Source organism: Eubalaena glacialis, chromosome 4 (genome assembly GCF_028564815.1).
Source record: "Eubalaena glacialis isolate mEubGla1 chromosome 4, mEubGla1.1.hap2.+ XY, whole genome shotgun sequence".
NCBI classification, from domain to species: domain Eukaryota; kingdom Metazoa; phylum Chordata; class Mammalia; order Artiodactyla; family Balaenidae; genus Eubalaena; species Eubalaena glacialis.
Genome location: NC_083719.1, coordinates 81753001 through 81776455, shown reverse-complemented (window position 1 = coordinate 81776455; position 23455 = coordinate 81753001). Strand labels below are relative to the sequence as shown.

General features: G+C 34.4%; 1 long non-coding RNA gene and 1 pseudogene across 2 annotated transcripts in view; both read left to right on the top strand.

Annotated features, from left to right (window-relative positions):
* LOC133089841 (uncharacterized) overlaps window positions 1–23455 on the top strand; it is a 215412-nt gene that overhangs the window by 93479 nt on the left and 98478 nt on the right. The window lies entirely within an intron of this gene.
* The window catches only part of LOC133089520 (NADH-ubiquinone oxidoreductase chain 5-like), a 52325-nt pseudogene continuing 29430 nt past the window's right edge, over window positions 561–23455 (top strand).

The following is a 23455-nucleotide window of genomic DNA, read 5'->3' as shown; positions in this document are numbered from 1 at the left end:
AAAATTTTCACTTCTTCATAAATGTTTTACAGCCATATTTACCTATAGATTAAAATAACATCATGAATTTTCATGCAGTCATTTGGGTTTCTTTCTTGAGTTTATTTCTACAAGAAAAAAAAAAGAAGAAAGAATGGAAGAGATTTATTATATTCCATTAATTTTCTTTAAGGCATATCTAATATTCTTGCCTGCTATGAGAATGGTACTGCATTTATTTTTGTACTAATTTAATTCATATAGTCAAATCAAAATTTCTTCATTGGAAAACCACTTTTTCTGTAGACCAAGAGCTATATGTTTCTCTCACTTTAGAAAATTTTGTTAGACAATAATTCACTGTGCAAGAGATTTCAGATGCTTTTCTCAAATTGACATACCAAAGTACCTTAATCAATAGTTTACATTCTTAATATCAATGAGATTGTAGTTATTCAATGATATGAACTGTACTCTACATCACACATATATTTAATATGTTGTTTAATCAATCATTAAAACCTCATGTTGTAGAATGAGGATGAGATGAGAAAAATCCCTCCAAAGCACTGTGAGCCTTCATGGAGTGTAATGCCAAAGCTCTGAAGGCTGAGACAGGGCAATGGAGAGGAGAATTTACTGGATCTCCCGAGGTACAGAAAGTAGAGCAGAGAGATATCACCAGTGATCCAGATAGCTCACATACAGGCTTTAATGCAGAGAGGAATCCTCAAGGTTTGAACACTGATAGCTGGGTTTTAGTATTTAATTCATTGGAAGCAAGGTTACTCTTTGAAGAACGCTATTCAAGGTAACTAAGAAATGTCATATGATACATGTGATGTTAATCAAAATGCAAATATAGATATGTTTGAATAAAGAAAGTTGAATAGCAAACTGAATCTGAAGTCAGAAATTCCCAGTCTTGATCTTCCAAGGACTATTTGGCCACTGGAAAATCAGTTATTCTTTTTAGACCTAAGTTTCCGTGTCTGTAAAATGAGAGATTTGGACTTAGTGATCTCTTTCAACCTTAAAATTCTGTGATTCTTTGTTGACCTATATCTCTTACCTTAAGTTCAGATTGGTAAGTCATATTTAATAGAGCAATTAAATGATAAATCCTTATTATTCCATGACGTTAAATTAAGATAAAGATATAATAGTAATAGAACTACTATTATTATTTCTTGAGCATCCACATCATGCTCCTAAAAACTAGTTGTGTGCTTCTTTCTTATTTACACCATGTATTATTTGGGCATCAAAATACAAATTTTAATTTAAAAAGAAGAAAAGTAAAATACAAAAGCAATTAGTTCATCCTTGATATTATGAGTTATCAGCAATGAAGAGAAGATAGGAGCTATTGGAACTGGTAGCAGTGAATTAAAGTGTGGACCAGAAAGTAACTGTATATCACCTGGAAAATTATAGAGATTTAAAAATTCTTATTTATGAGTCCTTGAACTTGATAATGAACTCTTTGTGTAAGATAGATCTCAAAGTAAAAAAGGTATGTCATCCTTTATTTGCTCATGTATGAGATTAAAAAGCATCTTCCTAAAGTACAGAAAGTTGAGGGGCTTATCTTACTGTGCATTGTTGGTGCGCCACAGATATTTATTGAATCAGTAAATGTAAAGAACTACATTGTTTCTTGGTTAAACAGCAGAGGTCTCGTATTCCTGGTCATGATTAAAGAAGAGCCATGAAAAGAGAAATTTAGAGTTTGTTTTTTGCTTTTAATAGGGGAGTTTCTAAAGGAGCATACATAAAAATTTAACCGAGATTGGAGAGCAAGAGAAATGAGACTCCATAGAGTAAGACAAAGAAGTTGCCAAGGAAAATTGTGGGTCTCTTGCATCTGCTGAGAATGTGATTTTATTAGCAATTTATTTTATTGAAAGAATGTAAGAAATGTGAACTTAAGGTCTAAAAAGATACATTTATTAATTTATTTTGTCCATTTCTAAAAATCTCTTGAGGCTCAGGCTTACCTGTGGTTTTTGAAAAGATTTCTATTATCATCAATAAAGTAGTCTCCTACATGACAATAAAAATTTGTATAAGATACACACAGAAAAATGAAGAGGATATAAATGCAGAAGAGAGCAGAATTTATTAAACCATTTGGACCATTTAATATAATTGGAGGAAATATCTAGGCCAAGTTTCTGAGAATGAATAAGTACTCATAAAATGAATAATAATAAATGGTATTTTAGCACATAGATATGCATAAAGATATGAAATAAAATAGTATATTCAACTAACTACTAGTAATTTTACCTTCCTGTAATGTGATGTCCAAAGATCAGGAAACAAGAGAGGAGGAAGAGACAATTTAAGAAGCCAATGTAGTAATCCAGGCAAAAAGTGAAGAGGACCGGATCTAAATTAATTGCGGAGAATTAGAGAGAAAAAGTAGATTCAAGGGGTACTTAGGGAACAAGATCTTTGGGATTTGGTGATTATTGGGAAGTAGGGGATCTTTTAACCCACTTTATATTTTAAGACCCTTATTGATCTTTAAATAAATATGATGGCAGGAATTATTAGGTTAAAAAAATTCCCTGAAGTGTTTACATGTGGTTGTTACATTTATATGCTCACCATTTAAACACCTAGATAGTTAATCTTTCACTTTCATCCAGATATTTTGTTGATGAGTAGACAGAGAAGCAGTTAAGATTACAGTGTATGTTTTACAAATTATAACAAAAAAAGAGAAAATTTATTAAATTTAATCAGTGTGGATTTATTTAAATTCTAATGTCAGTTAAATGGCATAGAGCAACTTTTTTTTTTGGCTGCGCCACATGGCATGTGGGATCTTAGTTCCCCAACCAGGGACTGAACCCGCACCCCTTGCAGTGGAAGCGCACAGTCTTAACCACTGGACTGCCAGGAAAGTCCCAACATTTTTATGATATGCAAAACTTTTTAAATCCTCCTCACTATTTTGAGAACATACTTCAAAAATACCCACAAACATCTTTGCTTTTAGTTCATCAATATAAAAGGATGAAGCAGTAATTCCTTTCTGTCAGATAGAGGTATATTTTAGCTCCTTTTCTCATAAAAACAAAACTACAGCAAATTTTCTTTCTTTGATATATGCATCTTTTAAAATATCTCTATCTGTGTCCCCTTCCACAATATAGCTAATTAAATTGTTGTATTCTTGCACGCCGTAAAGGCAGCTGTAATGTCCTGGTTACTAAAAATGACTGAAGTAATATAATTCTTGTTAGAACTTGTTTGATTACAGACTTGCTCACTACAATCAGGCATCAGCAATTCCTTCTTGAGAAAAAGAGGAAATAAAACCTATTTCAAAATATTTCATTGTTTAGTAATGATCTTTGCTGAGCACAGTCCTAACAGTTGTTTTGTTGCTAAAAAAAAATAGAAAACAGGAAATTATAGTTTAGTAATATAAGGAATACTTATAAAAAGATTTTCACTTTATTTAGCTTCCTCCTAAAATACAACCAGTATCAAGAAATATTTATGGACCTGGGGTTTTATACACACATACACACATTTTTGTGTGTGTATGCATATATATGTGTGTCTGTAATTATTAGATATAATCAATAGATGTATTTATTGGCTGTATTTTGCTGCTTAACTTACAACCATAAAACCTAGTGGATTTAAACACCACTTCTTTTAGCTTCTAATTCTGTTCATCATCAGTTTGGGTTGGACTCGGCAAGCAAGTTCTCATGATGGTTTAACTTGGGTCTTCTCATATATCTGCAGACAGCTGCAGGTCTGGTGGACAACTCTGCTTTTAAGGTTTGAATGACTGTTGGCTGGGGTAACAGCAGCAAGTGGGTTTATGGATCTCTCATCATCCAGTGGCTAGTCCAGGTTTGTTTCCATGATGGTGACAAGTTTCAAGAATGGAGAGAAGGCAAGCCCCAGTGCTTAATTACTATTCAAGCGTCTGCTTGTGACACATTTGCTACTATCTCCCATTGGCCAGAGCAAGTCACATGGCCAAGTACAAGGTCAGTGCAGGATGGAATTTTGCAAGGGGGAGGGATATAGAGAGTCATGGAGACAAGAATAAATTAGAGGCAATTGTTGCACCAGTTTACCACAACATGGTACTCTGAAGGTATGTGTGTGTCTGTGTATCTACTTATCTATTTATCTATCTATAAATCAGTAGAATAAATGACTAAACTCAGCTCCTACATTTAATGGTACAACCACTGACCCATAATTGGCCATTTCACTGAAGCTAAGGATGTGATTTGAAAGAAATGATGTGGCCAGAACAGCACTGTAGTGTATGACCTCTTCAGCTAACATTTTATATGTTCTGAACTCTTCCTTCCTAATTACTAATGTATCTACTTGTTTTTAATCTGGAAAATTATATGCTTTTGCAAACTGCAGTGGCAAACAGACCCTGAGGTGGCCTCCAATGATTCCCACTGTTGAGTATTCATGCCTTGTGTAATCCCCTTACCTGTGACTTGCTTTTAACATGTGGACTATGGGAAAAAGGATGTCATTCCTCCGATTACATTACATTTGATAAGACTGTCTTGCTAGCAGTCTTGCTCCCACTGTACTGCTGGCCTTGAATATGTAAACTGCCCAAGAAAAAGGGCCACGTGGCAGGGAACTATGGCTGACCTCTTTCTAGGAGCTGAGGGTAGCCTTTAGCTGACAGCCAGCAAGAATCCAGGGCCACCAGTTTGGAAGTTGATTCATTCCCACTTATGTCTCCAGGTGAAAATAAAGCCCAGGTGGACACCCTGAGTGTAGCCTGTGAGAGACCCTGTCAGAGGATCCAGTCAAGCTGTGCCTGGACAAAGAAACTATAAGATTATAAAAATGTGTCGTTTTAAACCACTGAGTTTTTGGTAGTTTGTCATACAGCAATAGAAAACTAATACACAGGCAAATATCTACTTGAGTTAACATCCACATATCCACATTAAAAAATGTTCAAATTTGGCCTTGCTTTTCTTTAAGGCTAATTTTTACACAAAGCTTATCAAAAAAAGCAATAGCTACATGGAAATGTATAAATTTCTTGCATTACACGTTTTCCAGACTCTGTCAACGTATTTTAATACATTATACTTCAGATCAAGACAAAAGTCCTGTTTAATTAGCTTTGGGACTAGAAGACTTAATCGAAACAATTTGAAAATTATTGTTTTCTCACTGTGTTCAGCTCTTAGCTCTGACATGACATATGTGGTTACAATCTTATTTTTTCCAAAATAGTAGGAAATAATTACTTTCATTTTTATTGCATAAAGTACTATAAATTTACAATGGCTAATCTTCAAGTTAATTATGTATTTAACTTGAAACCATTTTAAATATATGCAAAGTTCTTCATGTTTCATGTCAAAAATAAGTGTTTTCTTCAACTATCTAAGGATGACTTTAGTGAAACAAAGAACTAGAGCCTGTTTTTGCTATTTGTAGCCCACAGGAAAAGAAAAAATGTAATACTAAGAGCTTGTATTTTGAGGTTTCTTACAGAAGAATATTTGATCATTTTAGCTTATAAAAATATATCAATTATAAGTAACAAGTTTTATCTTTTTCTGTTACACAATTATTTTAACAAAAAGCTGTTCTTAACATATTTTATTTATTTTCATCTTCTGTAAATATAGGCACTTTGCTCATTTTTATGTTGTGTGAAATGAATATCAGATGGTAAAAGATCATTTTGATATGATTTTGACATTAAAGCATTCTGTACCCGTAAAATTAATGCTATGGTGGTACTGTTAATGAGTTAGAAGCCCAATGGAACTGCAAGGGAAATACTTGGAAGGAAAAGGCAACAGTATTATTAGGATTAATATTTCAAGTACTTCCAGTTATTTTCCCTTTAAAACTTCTTTCCTTTTTCTTTCTTTTTTTTTTTTTTAACTTTCCACAGTTAACATGTCTATTTGAAAGGGAAGTTTCAAAATCAAGTCCTATTATGCCATACAGTAGAGTAGCAGAGGCAAAAAGATTTCTGCTGTGTTTAAGAGTTATTCCGAGGAGAAAGAAAGCGTGAGTGAATAGAGGAAGAGAAAAGTGCAGGTGATGACAGCCTTAGAACTATGTGAATAACATGCAAGATTTTATTTTTATTTTTTCTCAGCAGCTGTTCATTTTATTTTGTTAGGTTGTACAACATGATTTTCTTTTAAAGGTGTACAACGTGATGTCTTAATATATGTATACATTATGAAATGATTACTACAATTAAGTTAATTAATACACCCATCACTTCACATAGTATCACATTTTTGTGCATGGTGAGAACACAAGATATATTATTTTTGCAAATTTCAAGTATACGTAGTATTATTATTTCAAGTATTATTAACTATAATCACCATGCTGTACATTAGATGCCCAGAACTTAGTTCATTTTATAACTGAAAGTGTGTACACTTTGACCAACATTTTCCCATTTCCCCCGCCTACCAGGCCTGGGAACCCAGCATTTTACTCTCTGATTCTAATAGTTCAACTTTTAAATTTATGTTAATTAATTATTTATTTATTTTTAATGGAAGGATTCTTTAAATTCTACAGTGCTTTACAGAGTTCAACTTTTTAGATAATGCAAATAAGTGAGATCATACGATATTTGTCTTTCTGTGTCTGGCTTATTTCACTTCACATTATGTACTCCAGGTTCAACCGTGTTGTCACAAATGGAAGGATTTCCTTCTTATTTATGACTGAATATTATTTAATTATATATTATGCATAAAATATAATATATACAATATACAATGAATATATGACATATACATATATTGCAAATATATAATGTTTTCTTTATCCATTTATCTGTCAGTGAGCACTTAGGTTGTTTCCACATTTTGGCTCTTGTGAATAATTCTGCAGTGAACATGGGATTGCATGTATTTCCTTGAGATATTGATTTCATTTACTTTGGATAATCCAGAAGTAGAATTTCTGGATAATATTATAGTTCTGTTCTTTTATTTTTTGAGGATCCTCCACACTGTTTTTCATAGTGGCTATACCAGTTTACATTCCCACAAACAGTACAAGGGTTCCCTTTTTTCTGTACACTTGCCAACACTTGCTATCTCTTGTCTTTTTAATACTACTTATCCCAATAGATGTGAGGTGATTTTGACTGTGGGTTTGATTTGCATTTCCTAGATGATTAATGATGTTGAACACCTTTTCATGTACCTGTTGTCCATCTGTATGTCTTCTTTGGTCTGTTCAGGTCTGTTGACCATTTTCAATCAGGTTATTTGTTTTCTTGCTATTGAGTTATATGAGTTCCTTACATATTTTGGATATTAACCTCTTATAAGATATATGATTTGCAAATATTTCCTCTCATTCCATAGGTTTCCTTTTCATTTTGTTGATCATTTCTTTTGCTATACAGAAACTATTTAGTTTGATGTAGTCCCACTTATTTACTTTTGTTTCTGTTACCTGTGCTTTTGGTGTCATATCCAAAAATCATTTCCAAGACCAATAGAAAGGAGATTTTTTTTTCCCTATTATTTTTTCTAGGAGTCTTAGGATTTTGGGTCTTACATTTAAGTTTTTAATCCATTTCAAATTAAATTTTATATATGGCATAAAATAGAGTCCAAATTCATTCTTTTGTATGTAGTTATCCAAATTACCAACACCATTTATTGAAGAGACTATCCTTTTTGTATTTTTCTTGGTGACCTTGTCAAAGATTAGTTGAATATAAATGTGTGGGTTTATTTCTGGGCTCTCTGTTCCATCAGTCTATGTGTTTGTTTTTATGCCAGTGCCATAGTGTTTTGATTAATAGAGCTTTGTAATATAATTTGAAACCAGAAAGTGTAATTCCTCCAGCTTTGTTTTTCTTTCTCAAGATTGCTTTGGCTGTGTGTGGTCCATTTGGCTATTTGTGGTTTCATTAAAGTTTTATGATATTATTCCTATTTCTGTGAAAAATGTTATTGGAAATTTGATAGGGATTGCATTGAATCTGTAGGTCACTTTGCATAATTTGGCAAGTTTAAAAATATTAATTCTTGCAAACCACAAACATAGGATATCTTTCCATTTATGTCTTCCTCATTTTATTTGTGTCTGCCTCAGTTTATTTCATCAGTGTCTGATAGTTTTCAGTGTGCAGATCTTTTACCTCCTTGGTTTAATGTACTCCTAAGTATTTCATTCTTTTTCATACTATTGTAAATGGGATTGTTTTCTTAATTTCATTTCAGATAGTTTGTTGTTTGTGTATAGAAATGCACCTGACATTTGTATATTAATTTTGTATCCTGTAACATTACTGAATTTTTTTATTAGTTCTCAGAGTTTTTTGGTCTTTAGGGTTTTCTCTATATAGATCTCTATGTAGATCATGGCATCTACAGAGAGAGACAGTTTAACTTCTTCTTTTGTGATATGGATACCAATTATCTCTCTTTCTTTCTTAATTTCTCAGGCTAGGAACCACAGTACTATTATGAAAAGAATAGAGACAAAGTTGAAAATTATAGAAGTGTTAAAAGTGGGCACTCTTGTCTTGTCCCTGATCTTAGAGAAAAAGCTTTCAGCTTTTCACCATTGAATGTGATGTTAGCTGTCATATGATGTCTTGTCATATATGGACTTTATTATGTTGACATTCACTCCTTCTATATCAAGTTTGTTGACAGTTTTTGTCAGAAAATGATGCTGAATTTTGTTGAATACTTTTTCTATCTATTGAGATGATCATATGGTTTTTATCTTTCATTCTTTTAATATGTTGAATCACATTTATTGATTTGCATATGTTGAACTATATTACTATTTTTGCATTCCAGTGATAAATCCTACTTTATCGTGGTGGATGATTCTTTTAATGTCTGTTGAATAAGGTTGGCTTGTATTTTATTGGGAATATTGGCCTGTAATTTTCTTTTCTAATGTTGTCTTTTACTTCCTTTGTTATCAAGATGATGTTGGTCTCATAAAATAAGTTTGGAAGTGTTCCCTCTCTTTAGTTTTTTTGGAAGAATCTGAGAAGAATTGACATTAATTCAGTTTTAAATGTTTGGTAGAATTCACCTGTGAAGCCATCTGGTTCTGGGCTTTTCTTTGAAGAAGTTTTTGTTTACTGCTTCAGTCTCCTAACTCGTTATTAGTGTGCTTTAATTTTCTGTTTTTTCATGATTCAGTCTTGGTGGGTTGTATGTTTCTAGGAATTTATCCATTTCTTATTGTTTATCCAATTTGTTGGTGTATAATTATTCATAGTAATCTCTTATGATCCTTTCTATTTTTTTTTGTAACAGAATGTCTCTTCTTTCATTTATAATTTTATTTGAGTTCCTTCTTATTTTTTCTTAGTCTAGATAAAAGTTTGTCAGTTTTGTTTATCTTTTCAAATAAGCATATTTTATTTTTATTGATCTTTTCTGTTGTCTTTCTAATCTCTATTTCAGTTTTTTGCTTTTATCTTTATTATTTGTTTCCTTATACTAATTTTGGGCTGCATTTGTTTTTCTTTTTATATTTCCTTGAGGTATAATGTTAGGTTGTTTGAGTCTTTCTTTTTTCTTAATGTTTAGTGGCCCAACATATGATCTATGCTGGAGAATGTTCCATGTGTATTTGAGAAGAATGAGTTTTCTAATTCTGTTGGGTGGATTGTTCTGTACATGTCTATTAGGTTCATTTATTCTATAGTGTTATTCATGTCTGCTGTTTATTGATTTTCTGTCTGGATGGTCTAGACATTGATGAAAGAGGGGTAATAAAGTCCTGTTGTATTATTGTATTGCTATCTATTTCTTCAGTTCTATTAATGTTTGCTTTGTATATTTAAGTGCTCCAATGTTGAGTGTATATATATTTACAATTGTTGTATCCTATTGATGAATTGACCCATCTGTCGTTGAATATAGACCTTTTTTGTTTCCTGTGACTGATTTTGACTGAAAATCTATTGTGTCTGATAAAAGTATTGCCTCCCTGCTCTATTTTGGTTGCAATTAGCAAAATATCTTTTACCTTCCCTTCTTTTTCAGCCTATGTGTGTTCTTAAAGTTAAAGTGAGTCTCTTGTAGGTAGCATATTGTTAGATCCTGTTTGTTTTAACTGTTCCACCACTTTGTGTCCTTAGATAGGAGAATTTAATCTATTTACATTTAGAGTAATTATTGGTAGATAAAGATTCCTATCGCCACTTTGTTAATTGTTTTCTAGCTGTTTTGTCATTCCTTTATTTCTCCCTTCCTCTCTTAGCATATTTCTTTGTGATTTGCTGATTTTTTTATAGTGGCATGATTTGATTTCTTTCTTCTCTTTTGTGTGTCTACTAGAGGTTTCTTCTTTGCGGTTACCATGAGGTTTACATAAGACATCTTATAGTTATAACTGTCTGTTTTAAGCTGATAACACCTTAACTTCAGTTGCAGAAACAAAACAAGCAAAAACCTGCACATTTACTCTCCCCAGCACACCTTTTATTCTACTGATGTCACATTTTAGATCTTTTTATATTTTGTATCCATTAGCAAATTAGTGTAATTAGCAAATTAGCATATTTGCTTTTAATACTTTTGTCTGTTAACTTTTATGATAAAGTTAAAATGATTAATATACCACCATCACAGTACTAGAGTATTCAGGATTTGACTATATGTTTACTTTGAGTTTTTTAATTTCATATGTTTTCATGTTGTTACTTCAGTGTCCTTTTGTTTAAACTTGAAGAACTTCCTTTGGGATTTCTTGTAAGGCAGGTCTAGTGGTGATGAACTCCCTCAGCTTTTGTTTTGGGGAATATTTCTGAAGGACATCTTTGCCTTCACCAGATATAGTATTCTTGGTCAGCATTTTATTTTTCTGTGAGCACTTTGAATATATCATCTTACTCCCTCCTGTTCTGCAAGGTTTCTGCTGAGAAATCTGCTGATTTCCTTGGGGTCAGTGGGGCTCAGTCCTTGTATGTGATGAGTCTCTTTTCTCTTACTGCTTTCAAAATTCCTTTTTCTTTTTTTGATCTTTGACAATTTGGTTATAATGTGCCTTGGCATAATCTTCTTTGGGTTACTCTTTCTTGGTCTTTGAGCTTCATGTAGCTGCATGTCCACATCCCTCCTAAGATTTGGGAAGTTTTCAGCCATTATTTCTTTAAATATGCTTTCTATCATTCTCTCTATTTTCTAGTTCTCAGATTCCCATAATGTGTATAAGTTTGCCCCTTTGATAGTATGTCATAAGTATGCTTTCTTCACTCTTTTTCTTTCTTTTTGTTGTTGTTGTTCCTATAACTAGCTAATTTCAAATGGCTTGTCTTTGAGTTCATCTATTATTTCTTCTATAGGACTGAGTGAGCTTTTGAAGCTCTCTATTAAATTTTTCAGTTTTTTTATTGTATTCTTAAGCTACAGAATTTGTTTGATTCTTTTTTTACTGTTCTATTTCTTCATTTAAATTCTCTTTTTTTTCATTCATTGTTTTCTTGACTTTGTTTACTTATACATCTGGATTATGGCATCTCTTTGAGCTTCTTTAAGATGATTATTCTGAATTCTTTGTCAGACAACTTGTAGATCTCCATTTCTTTGGGGTCATTTACTGGAGTTTTATAATTTCCTTTATTGGTGTCATGTTTGTCTCATTCTTTGTGATCTGTGTCACCTTGTGTTGGTGTCTGTGTATTTGAAGGAGCAAACACTTCTTCTAGTCTTTACAGACTGCTTTTAGCAGGTGAAGATCTCCTGTTAGGTCCCTGGGCTGTCTCTGTATTGTCTCTGTGATTACAGTTGAGCAGGATTGGAGCCAAATCTCGCGGTTGCTGCTAGGTCCACTTTAGAGTCTGTGTTTGGAGAGCCTGTTACACAGGTGTTGGGTAGACATGGATACTTGGGTGGACTAGACTTCCAGTAGGGCAGGCACTAGTGCAAGTGTCCACTTCAGGGTCTGCAGATAGTGGGCCTGTTACCAGGTGTGTGGATGGCTGTGGCTCCCTACACGTCTCTGGGATGGCTCCTGACAAGTCATGGGCAGGTCCCTGGGTGGATAGGATTGGCCCTGGACCATGGCTGAGAGGGACTGGAAACATCACAGGGTTGCTTCAGCATCCACTGTAGAGACTGAGGTCAGCGGGTCTGCCTCTGGGGGAATAGATCAGCATGACTCCCAATGGACCCCTGGGTAGGCAGGATTGCTGTGTGACTGCAGCAGTGAGGGTCTGGAGTTGGGTTACAGGGCTACTTAAAGTTCCATAGTTTGGTGGGCTTACCTCTGGGGTTCAGATGGCTGTGTCTCCTGGAAGGTCCCTGGGTGTGCAGGAGTATTCTCAGTCTGTGGTCGAGAGGAGCCAAGTTACAGGGCTGCTTCAGGATTGGCAGTTGGACTGAGGTCAGAGAGCCTGCCTCAGCATGGACAGGTGTGTCTGCTGACTGGTTCCTGGGTGAGTATGAGAGTATGACTGGTGGCCAAGAGTGGCTGGAGCCAGGCTTCAGGCCACTTCAAGGTCTACCAATGGGACCAAGGTTGGAGGGTTTTGGCTTGTTACTTGTGGCATGGGTGAATGTGACTCTTGGAGGGTTCCTGGCAGATGGTGCTGGTGGCAGGACCAAGACCAAACAGGGCTATAACTGATTCTACAGGGGGACAGAGCTGTTTCCGTGTCTGTATCTGGAACCACAGTCGGTGATCCTGTCACCTGGGCATGGGCCTGCCTTCTCCAAAGGCCCTCCTCAGTCTTGGGCTCCACTGGGTTTCACAATCTCCTCCCTGGATCCAAAAGCTCCCACAAAGTCACTTTTGTCTGTGGATAAGCTGTCAAATTATTGTTGCTGAGAGAGGATATCAATGGGGGACTTTCTATTCTGCCATCTTTCTGATGTCACTCAACATACAGGTTTTTAGTTGGGCATGATGGTCACTCAGAATGTAAAAAATAGCTGCAGTAGTATCCACTTTCTTAGTATTGTTTAAGGACATGATTTAAAGGTTATGTTGATAAGGTAGAGAAGAACAGGGAGAATGTAAGCAAGCAGTTTAGGTTGAAACTTTATATATTTTTTTCAAAGGTCATTATGGTATTTCTTAAAAACTAAGCTGCCTACCAAATAAGCACAATGATGAATAACATCAAAATGTTGTTGTGGCGGGAAAGAGTCTTCATGGGGGTGAGTAAGAATCAGCCAGTGTCAGTTCGCATTTCTCCAAAGCCTACAGAGCTGATTAGATAGGGGAAGATTCATGATTATGTTGCATATACCATTCCACATTTTCATGCATTTTTCTAGGTCATTTACTTGGAGACAGATTTCAGCAAAAGCAAATATATCTCATTTCATTTAGGATGCCAAGATGGTGTGACATTTTTGCAATTGAGATGGTATTGGTGGAATAACACAATTCAATACTTGATAAATATCATTTTCTCAAGCCAAAGGAATTTAAAGTTTGAGTATTACAAAGTCAATTGCAGAAAAAAAAAGACAAAAAAAACCCCAAAAACCATGGTGGATATAAAAATAAATTATTCAAGTTTCAAGGAATGATAATAAATGAAGCCACTTAAAATTTCACCATATTCAATTAAACAAATACTACAAGACTGAAATAGTAATGCATTTGAGCAAAACAAACAATAACATTTCAAAATGGCAGTATTTATATTAAAAACATTGAGTATCAATGATGCTATAATATTTTTCAAAACAGTCTTTTTCAGAAGAATGAAAATAACTACTTTAAATAGGTTAGCTCTCATAGAATATATGGAAAGGACGAGAATTTAGAAATGACCTAATGAAGTTTTCTCATTGTTTCAATGAATAAACTGAGACCAAGGATAATCAATGACTCATTCTAAAGTACTAATTGTGACAGTCAGAACAAGGATTCTTAGCACCTGATCTGAACTCTATGCTCTTAATCTGTATTATGCAACAGTAATTGCTTAATGCATGTTATTATGAGAAAATTGAATATTTTATAGCTCTAAATTTAATACTTATATATCAGGTTAAATGTTTAAATTTTTGTGAGCATGTAGAATATAACATTTATAACTATGGATCTGTATATGTTTACTATAACTACAGACCTGTGTATATACAAATATATTGTATAAACTATGGATCTCTGTTTATAACAAATATGCTGATTAAAATCTCTTTGACTTATTGTATAAGGTTACTAGTGTTAATATTTAAAATATTTATCCAAATAATGAATAACACTGTGTGACTATTTCTTCTAGTCATTTCATGAGTTATCTCGTGAGATCTTATATGGTTAGGTAGATAATCCTGATGTGTGATAGGTGTTAGGACAACTAGATGGATTAATAATTGATTAATGACCATCAGCTATTGGTAATGATATCCAAAATTTCTTAATAGATCTTATACTTGGGAAAAAGTGTCTCCAGTTGTGTAACGATTCATCATGACCCTCTTACTCTTTATTTTTTCTGAATAATTTGAGGATTTATAAAAATTTTGTGTAACAAATTTTGTGTAACAAAATTTTGTTAGAATATATCTCAAGATGATAACGTTTTGTTAGTATTAGAGACAGAATCCAGAAATATTGTAGAGAGAGAAGGAGTAAACTGAATTTGATTAAATAAAATTTAACAGAAATAAGTATAAGACCTTCTATTTGCACTGAAAAAAAGGAATAAATACCAGTGCCATAATTTATGCAAAAATATAGATATTTTAGTCAGCCATTAATTACCTCACTGTGGGGCATTTAAGTTAACTATTTGTCCAGGTCTTTTTGCTAAGTCCTCAATTAATTAAAGAGTAGTAAATGAAAGCTGCAGAACACTAAGAAATATGTACCAATAAAAAAGTTTTTCAATATGATTGTTGAAATTTAAGGTAAATTACATAATAAGGTATTATTCACAATTTCTTCAGCTTTAAGCTGTCAGTTTCTTTAAACTGTTTCATGTATACATTCACAAGCAGAGGAGAGTGCCACCTCCTGCCCACCATTTTAGGTAATGTAGAAAAAAAAGGATTAGATCACAGAAAGTTTCTTCAGTCTTCCCCAAATCCATTTATCAGTTGCCTGCCTTCCTAAGGTAATAAACAGAGATGATCCCCAATTGCAGCTTCAGCTTTTCCATTTGAAAGGAGGGCATTCTCTGTCATTTATAGAAATTTTATAAAGTAGAAAAATGCAAAATCCTCATGTCATATAACTATAAAGTCAAAGGGCATCTCACACTTTTGTTTCATCTCTTTGTAATTTATACTAATCATCTCATTGGAAGTGGACAGCCTAAGCCTTGTGTTGCCATATTCTCCTAGTAAAGTAAATAGAAATAATTTATATGAATTGATAGTGATGCTCATCTTTATTTTTGCCTATAAGTTCATAGTATTTGGTTAGCTCTAGGTATTAAACTTAAGGAGGTACTTCAACAAGTAGAAGAACACAGGTGATAACGATGAGATAGAAGGATGTGTTGAAATAATGTGACATGAAAAATAATTGAAGGATATAGGTTTTATCTGAGTGTCTATGTGTGTTATGGTAGCTGCCTTCAAATGCATTTTTGTACAACTTTAACAGTGGAATTAGTGGAGTTAGGATCTATAATTATAAAGTATAGTAAGACAGAAACAGAGCTCACAAAATGAAGGACCTGTGTAACAGAGAAATCTGTATATGACATAGGCAGTCTCAGGGTTTGAAAATTTCTGATTGTGGAAAAGGTTCATGCAGAGGCTTGACAGTTATTTGTCAGGATGCTGATTCTTTAGCAATAGATGTTCCTTCCCTTTAAGCTCAGAAGTTCTATGATTTTGTGTGTTTCTTAGTATTATTCTTCATCCAGCATCATAGTCTAACACAGAATTTATTTGGCACAGATTTGTAATTCTTATATATTATGAGGTAAATATAACCAATGTGAAACTGGAGATAAAAGAAACATCAAAATTTTAAATGAAAAAATCCTGTGCTGCTTTTATTCAAATTATGAATAAGCCTCTCTTATGTGTTTCTTCTTAGCATACGTATGTGTTGATATTAGTGTGCATATGTAGAGCAGGGGCGAGACGAGCAGATAAACACCTCATAAGTAGTAAACTCATCATTCTCTCTGGAGTCTAGGAAGTATTACACATTTGAAGAGTTACTTCTTTATGATATTTGGCCCAAATTTTCTCATTTTAACTCAATCCATTTGTTCATCTCATACCTTAATAGTCTCCTCAGTGAAATGCTCAATAATTCTTTGTCCTCTCTCTTCTTATACCTTTCAGATATTTGTAGGCTTTTATCATCTTACCTGTTAGTCATCCTTTTGCACAGTTATAGAGACTTCGATTCTTTAATCATCTTTCATAAGTCAAAACCTGTATTCCCTTAATCATTTCTGTTACGCGTCTCTGAACTTGCTTTACAAGTCTTTTATCTATAGTGTTCTGGTACTGAGATTTCTAAAGCCAAGTCTTTAATAATAAGTAAGGATGAGTAAGTGTAGCAAACCTGGTCTTGAGGCTTTCTACATTGGGAAATAAAGAGAGTTACTGTTTTTCTGTGCTGTATTTTTCTATAGAACACAGAAGGACTTAAGTTTCTTCAAAATATCTTGGTTAGAGGGAGAATCTGCGTTGGTAAGAGGCAGTTTTTTTTTTCTTTTTCCTTTTCTGAATCTGGTTCCCTGTGTTATATTTCTTGTCAAAGTATTATTCATGCTTTCTGGTTCTAATTCAAAGATCAGTATTTAAATTTATTCAATTTCTAGTTCCCCCTTTTCCTTTTTTTTAGCTCTATTTATTTTAAATTATAACTTGGATTCAAACATTTTGTAAGATGATACCCAAATATATCTAATACATTGTGAAATATGGGAATTTTCAGAATCAAAAAGGTAACTGTCTTAAAGGAGTAAAATTTAATTACATCCTGGACATTAATCACATTTGAAAGTAGCTGCTTCAATTTTTAAATTCCTTTTTTTGGAGTTTATAGCTTGAAGAAGAAAGGATGCAGTTTTACTCTTTCTTTTTTTTCCCCCTTATATTTCTTTTAAACTAGCTTCTGAATATCAGCTCTGATTTCTACAATTTTCACCAACTCACACATCCTAGAACCATTATTTAATTTGATTAGGGGCTTTATTCTTCTCTGCCCCATAGTCAAGTTCTTTCTACACTTTGACTCTAGGTCTCCAAGAGACATTAATGTCTTTGAAATCTATCTTCTCCTTTCACTGACCATTTTCCCTTCCTCAGCATTGTCATTTTCTGATCTCTAAGCTGAAGGGAAAAGTCACCAAACCATGGAATCAGTGGAGAATTGAAAAGCTAGGAATTCTTCTTTAAGTACTACCTCAGAAATATAATAGTTAGATTTCTTATAGCTGTCCATTAGACTTTGACTTGGCAAAGTGTTCTTACCATGCAACTAAAACACAGAAATAAGTAGTTTTGTAGTAATGGAATTAATTTGCAATATGCTGAAAATGAATGTAGTTAATAAGTACATGAATCACCTTGTTAGTATTTCAAATGAATTAATTTACTTCAGGCAATGATGGCAATCATGAACTGAAGCAGAGTTTTATGTATGCTTTTTTTTTTTTAATTTTTATTTATTTATTTATTTATTTATTTATTTATGGCTGTGTTGGGTCTTCATTTCTGTGCGAGGGCTTTCTCTAGTTGTGGCAAGTGGGGGCCACTCTTCATCGCGGTGCGCGGCCCTCTCACTATCGCAGCCTCTCTTGTTGCGGAGCACAGGCTCCAGACGCGCAGGCTCAGTAATTGTGGCTCACAGGCCTAGTTGCTCCGCGGCATGTGGGATCTTCCCAGACCAGGGCTTGAACCCGTGTCCCCTGCATTGGCAGGCAGATTCTCAACCACTGCGCCACCAGGGAAGCCCTATGTATGCTTTTTAACATGAGAGAATAAGACAACAATTTAAGTAATTCCTTCAAGACCCGTGATTCCTGGCTGTTACGTTTTTTAATTCAAGTTACTTGGATAGCAATACAAGCTTGTTTTGAAAACTTGGAACCAGCTTCAGTGTTGAAACCATGGTCTATAGCTGAAGCTATAGATATACTTTGTAATTTATTACACACACACACACACACACACACACACACACACACACAAAGGGTTAAAAATTCAAAGCAGGCAGTGCACGCATCAGGTAATTAGGATTAATATGTTGTTTGGAATTAAAGTCGTATCCTTTTAATTGGCACATCTCAGTGGGAATAGACATACAAACTTGTAATTAGGTGATTGGCCTGATTATCAAAGCTTCATTGGCATAGATTGTGCAGAGAGAGTCTTTTTTCTTTTGGCATGAGTTTTTCAAACAACTATAGCATGATAAGGGAGAAGCACTGAACAGCCATAATAGGGCTTCGATGTTGCCTAAAATGAACAAATGTATACAGAGTGAATTATCTAAGCCTGCTAAAGTATTTCATAACTGTATGTGAGAATCAGCATTTTAGAAATAAAAATGCCTGTGCTATTTTAGTAAAATAATCTAATTTTTAAAGTTTATAATAAGTTAGATATATTGAACTAAAGCCTCTGCCAGTTAAATGGATTTGAAGTAGGTTTGTCATTGTTAGGCACCAATCAGTTTCAACTCTGATCTATATTCATGAGTCCAGCCACGTTACTATGGGGCATGCAGACAGAGGTCAATAAGCAAGAATGAGAATTCTTTTCTTTAATCTAATAAAAAGGCTTATGGGGGGAAAACCCCTCTAAAGTTAAAGAGCTGTAAACAGTTAATTGGCCACTATAAATTGTTTTTATGAGTGTGTTATGTAGTTATTTAACAACATGTTATTGTCATTTTCTTCCCCTCATGCTGTTCTCTGTGTTCCTGATAGGGGAAATCAGGATTTCAACAGATAAAGTCATCTAATTCATATTATGATACAACAGACCAAAATAATTCATTGAGGATCACTTCGGCACTCTTAGTTAGGAATTTGTAGTGAAACAGAAAGGGTCTGGGCACAAGTTCCTATATTTAAGAAAATGGGTTTTACATAATAGTAGTAATTCACATATAATCTTAAACGTGTTGCATATTAAAGAGAATAAACTATATCAAGCACTTTAGAAAACTCATTTACACTGAATTCCAATGTTATTTAGGAATTAATTTTTATGTTCCCTAAATGCTGTTTAGATATCCTATTTCCTGTTACTATATATAGCTGAGTTTGAATGGCATGTAAGTGTGTGTGTGTGTGTCTGTGTGTGTGTGTGTCTGTGTGTATGTGCATGTGTATTGACTCAAACTACATTTCCTGCAAATAAGAGAAGCTATGACCTATAGCAAATTGGATTATATGAAAGCATGGAGGACAAGATTAAAATATATAAGTTATTTTCCTTGTCACATATACTGAGGAGTGGTGTCATCATTTTCAAGGGACCACAAAGGACTCACCTTTAAAAAATAGAAAACAAAAGGAAGTATAAAGTCTTATTTATTGTAGTTATATAGCATAGACAGGTGTTCTGGGTGATATAGATACTACCTCACCCCTAGTCATTCACATTAGCTCTCTATGCAGTCAAAAACTACTTATACTGTGAAGATTGTTTCTTGTTATTTTATAGTGGAAATCTGGCTCAATAATGCCTGTGTATTACTCTACTCCTTGAAAACAACATTAAGAGACATATCAGTAAAACATACAGATGAACTTGGACTTTTGTCTAAGTTAAAAGGTCACCTCAGGAAAAGATAATCATTTTCTATTAATGCTCAAACTACTATGCACTTCACTGAACTATGTGGAAGGACACAGTGTCTTATTAGAAGATTAGTTTACATTATAGTCTGACAAGAATGGCTTGTAAAGTGTGATTCATGCCCTGAAACAGCACACTAAAGATAATTTCTCCCCTGTCTAGTCTGTAATAATGAAAATAACCAAGAAACTACATCCTAGACTTCATAGGTCCATAAACATATACAATATCAGGTCACCTATGCCACCATTGTCATTCCCCGTTCATATTTACTATGGTTATTCCATTTATTCAGAACTATACTCGTATTAAAGAGGGAATATAATCAACTGTTTAGTTTGGAGGAATACTTCCACATTTCCAGAATGAGCAAGGTATCAAGCACCAAATGATAGGAGGAGAGACTACCAATTAAATATGCTGTGTGAATTTAATGTATTATTTATTTATTTACTTTATTTTTATTCATTTTTGGCTGTGTTGGGTCTTCATTGCTGCTTGCAGGCTTTCTCTAGTTGCGGCTACTTTCTCTAGTTGCGGGGGCTACTTTTTGTTGCGGTGTGTAGGCTTCTTATTGCAGTGGCTTCTCTTGTTGCGGAGCGCAGGCTCTAGGTGCGCGGGCTTCAGCAGTTGTGGTGCGTGGGCTTAGTTGCTCCGTGGCATGTGGGATCTTCCTGGACCAGGGCTCGAACCCATATCCCCTGCATTGGCAGGCGGATTCTTAACCACTGTGCCACCAGGGAAGCCCCTGTATTATTTGTATATTGATCTATTCAGTGTAAGAATAATTTTGCCCAGTTAATGTACTCAAGGCCAAACAATTAAAATATATTGAAATATATTTAGAGAACTATCAAAACAGCCTAAAAATAATAGAGACAACCCATAATCCTTATTACTGGTCAGGGTTTAAGTATGAAAGGATTCCTAGTGGTACATTTATTATTATAATTTATTTCATTATCATTGTATGGATTGTATAGAAATATGGAGGAGGAAATTTGCAATATCTCTGACTGCTATAAAAATTTCCATATACCTAGAGAGAAATATAATAATTATGAATTAATTCAGCTGTATAGTGACTGATTACTTACTATAGAATTATTTACTGTATTAGTCAATGAATCGAAATGCAGTAACTTTTTAAAGTATATTATTAAACAGAATATAGCTTAACTAAGACAGATATTATTATTTGACACATTATTTGTTACAAAGTTGATAACTACATTTGATGGTTTCCTGTCACCCAAAATATAATATCATTTAATATTATCATTATTAGTAATTAATGATAATATAGATATCATTTAAATGTATTTTCAAAAATCCTAGTTATTCTTCAAAACCCAGTTCAAATTCCATCTTATTAATAGAGATTCCTCTGGCCCATCCTCAGAAAGATTAGCTACTCCTCTGTTTCTTATGCAGGTTTCTATTACATATTTCTCAATTTAATTTAATCATTTATTTACATGTAGACTCCCTTTTGAGGTCTTGAACTTATAGAAAGAATCTGTCCATAATCTCTATGTGGGGGAGAAATTACTGGCTACTTGGGACAAGAATTCTTGAAATAAAACACTATAATATGGCAAAGCTCTGGAGAGGAAGTAACATTGGAAAAAGTTAAACTGATGACTGGCATAAGAGCTAAAAGTTGAGGTGAAATGAGTGTATTTTAAGCTCTTTTCAAGGGGCTATGGATGTTTGCATGCACCCTGCTGCACATGGTCATAAGAAAGGCCTACCTGTCCCTCCAGGCCTTAGGAGACGTGCAGTGGGAATACCCTCTAGAGTGAAATGCTCCATGTGACTGGAAGAGGGCTGACTGTGTGCTGACTGCAAACGGAAGGCTTGAGAGGTAGGAGAGGTCTTCTTTCTGTTGCCTCAGAAGAGAGCTCACAGCTTGCCTGACTAACTAGAACAAAAGCATGTGACTCCCTCCATTTCTGGTTTGCCAGTGCCTGAGGGAATCCAACAGTCCGACCTGAATGAGTACTGTGGGAACACCAAATTGCAAACAATCAAAAGAAAAGTATCAATCGTTATCAAAGTAACTAGAGGGATAAACATCTAGCCAAAAACCTAGACAAGTGGAATCTGCTGAGGCAGAACTGATGATGAGAGAGAGGAGAATTTCCAGAAATATATTAATAATGTTCCAAGAGAGGCACTTATAATTAACTCTTCATCCAAAATCCTTCAGGAATCAGAAAGTATGATTTCCAAATGAAAAGAAGTCACTATATAAACAAACAAAAAAGACTATGATCACTGTTGAGGAAGAAATGTCACCAATGTGAAAGAAACATGAAATATGAAAAGCATGAGTAAAGAACCCTAGAGCAGAATTTTCCAACTGTTGGGTTTTTTTCATATTGTTGAGCAGCTGATGGGGTACATGTGTGCTGAAATATTGATTCCCCACAAGCTGTGAAGGTCTCTGGTGGCCAGGGTGCCCAGGCTGCTACCATGTGCAGCCTACTCCATTGGCCACTGATGCTGTGAAAGAGAAATGAAAGACATTGGGAGCTCTGGTTCAGAAGCTAGACCCAAAGAACTCATGTGTGAATATCCGAAGTTCTAAAAGGAGAATAAGAACGAAGAGAAACAATAAAAAAAGACAACAATTCCATCAAAATCAAGTGGACTCTTCATTTGAAAAATCTCACTGAGGTGCAGACAGTATAAAGGAAACAGCACAAACACAGAAAGTATATTGTCATATACCCAATTTGAGGAAAGTACTTGAGAAAGTGCTGCAAAGAAATGAAATTTGAAGCAGAACAATATAGAAAATGTAGAAGTAGGAAGAAAATTTTAAAATTAATATTAGGACATTAAAATTATAAATTAGTATTGCTATTAGGATTATATATATTAATATTAGGATTATGTAGTTACATATAAATATATGATAATTATGTGGCTTGGAATTTGTAATACAAGGATTAGGTAAACCAAAGAGACATTGGGAAAAAATTTTGCTCCTCTAAAAATTCTTGAGTTGGAGGAGGAGTGTGGTGAGGAGAAGGGAAAAAGAAAAACATTCTAAAGATTTTGTTAACATGGGAGAGGGAATTGAGGAAGTTAAACATTGTTGTGTTGGATTCACAGTTATTATTAATTTAAATGTGAAACTGGTGAAGTACTATGGTTTAGTTTAGGATGGGAGATGTAACAATTTGTTTCAGTACCACTGCAGGTTTGTGCATCTGCCTTGTTTTCCTGCCAAAGCAGTCTTGACAATGGCTTAGGGTGATAAAGCCAGTTTGCTGCTGCTGCTGTTACATACTGATGGGATGAGAGTACTGGAGAATGGGGACTGAGGAGGAGGGACCACTGCACTAGTAGCTCTGTGTACCTCCTATATCTGGTCACAGTATCTTGCCTTGCATCCGGGCTGCCTGCCTTCAGCCCCCATCTTGAGGCCTGTACAGTTTTCAAATATGTACATCTTAGAACTGCTGGTGAGTTGACACGTCATAGAACAAATTTTGACAATAAAATTTGGGATAAGATACATCCTCCCTTCTATCACTCTTCAAGGAACTGTGGCCAGCTCAGCCATGTATTCCTTCCTTCCCTGCCTCATTCCTTTTTTTTTAAATTTTGTGTCCCTGGGATTGCACTCACCAATGGTGTTAGCATATAAACTTTTGCCTTAAATGCTGTCTTGTAAGGCATTCAGGTTAAATCTGAAGATAAACACTGGTGGCACCAAAAAG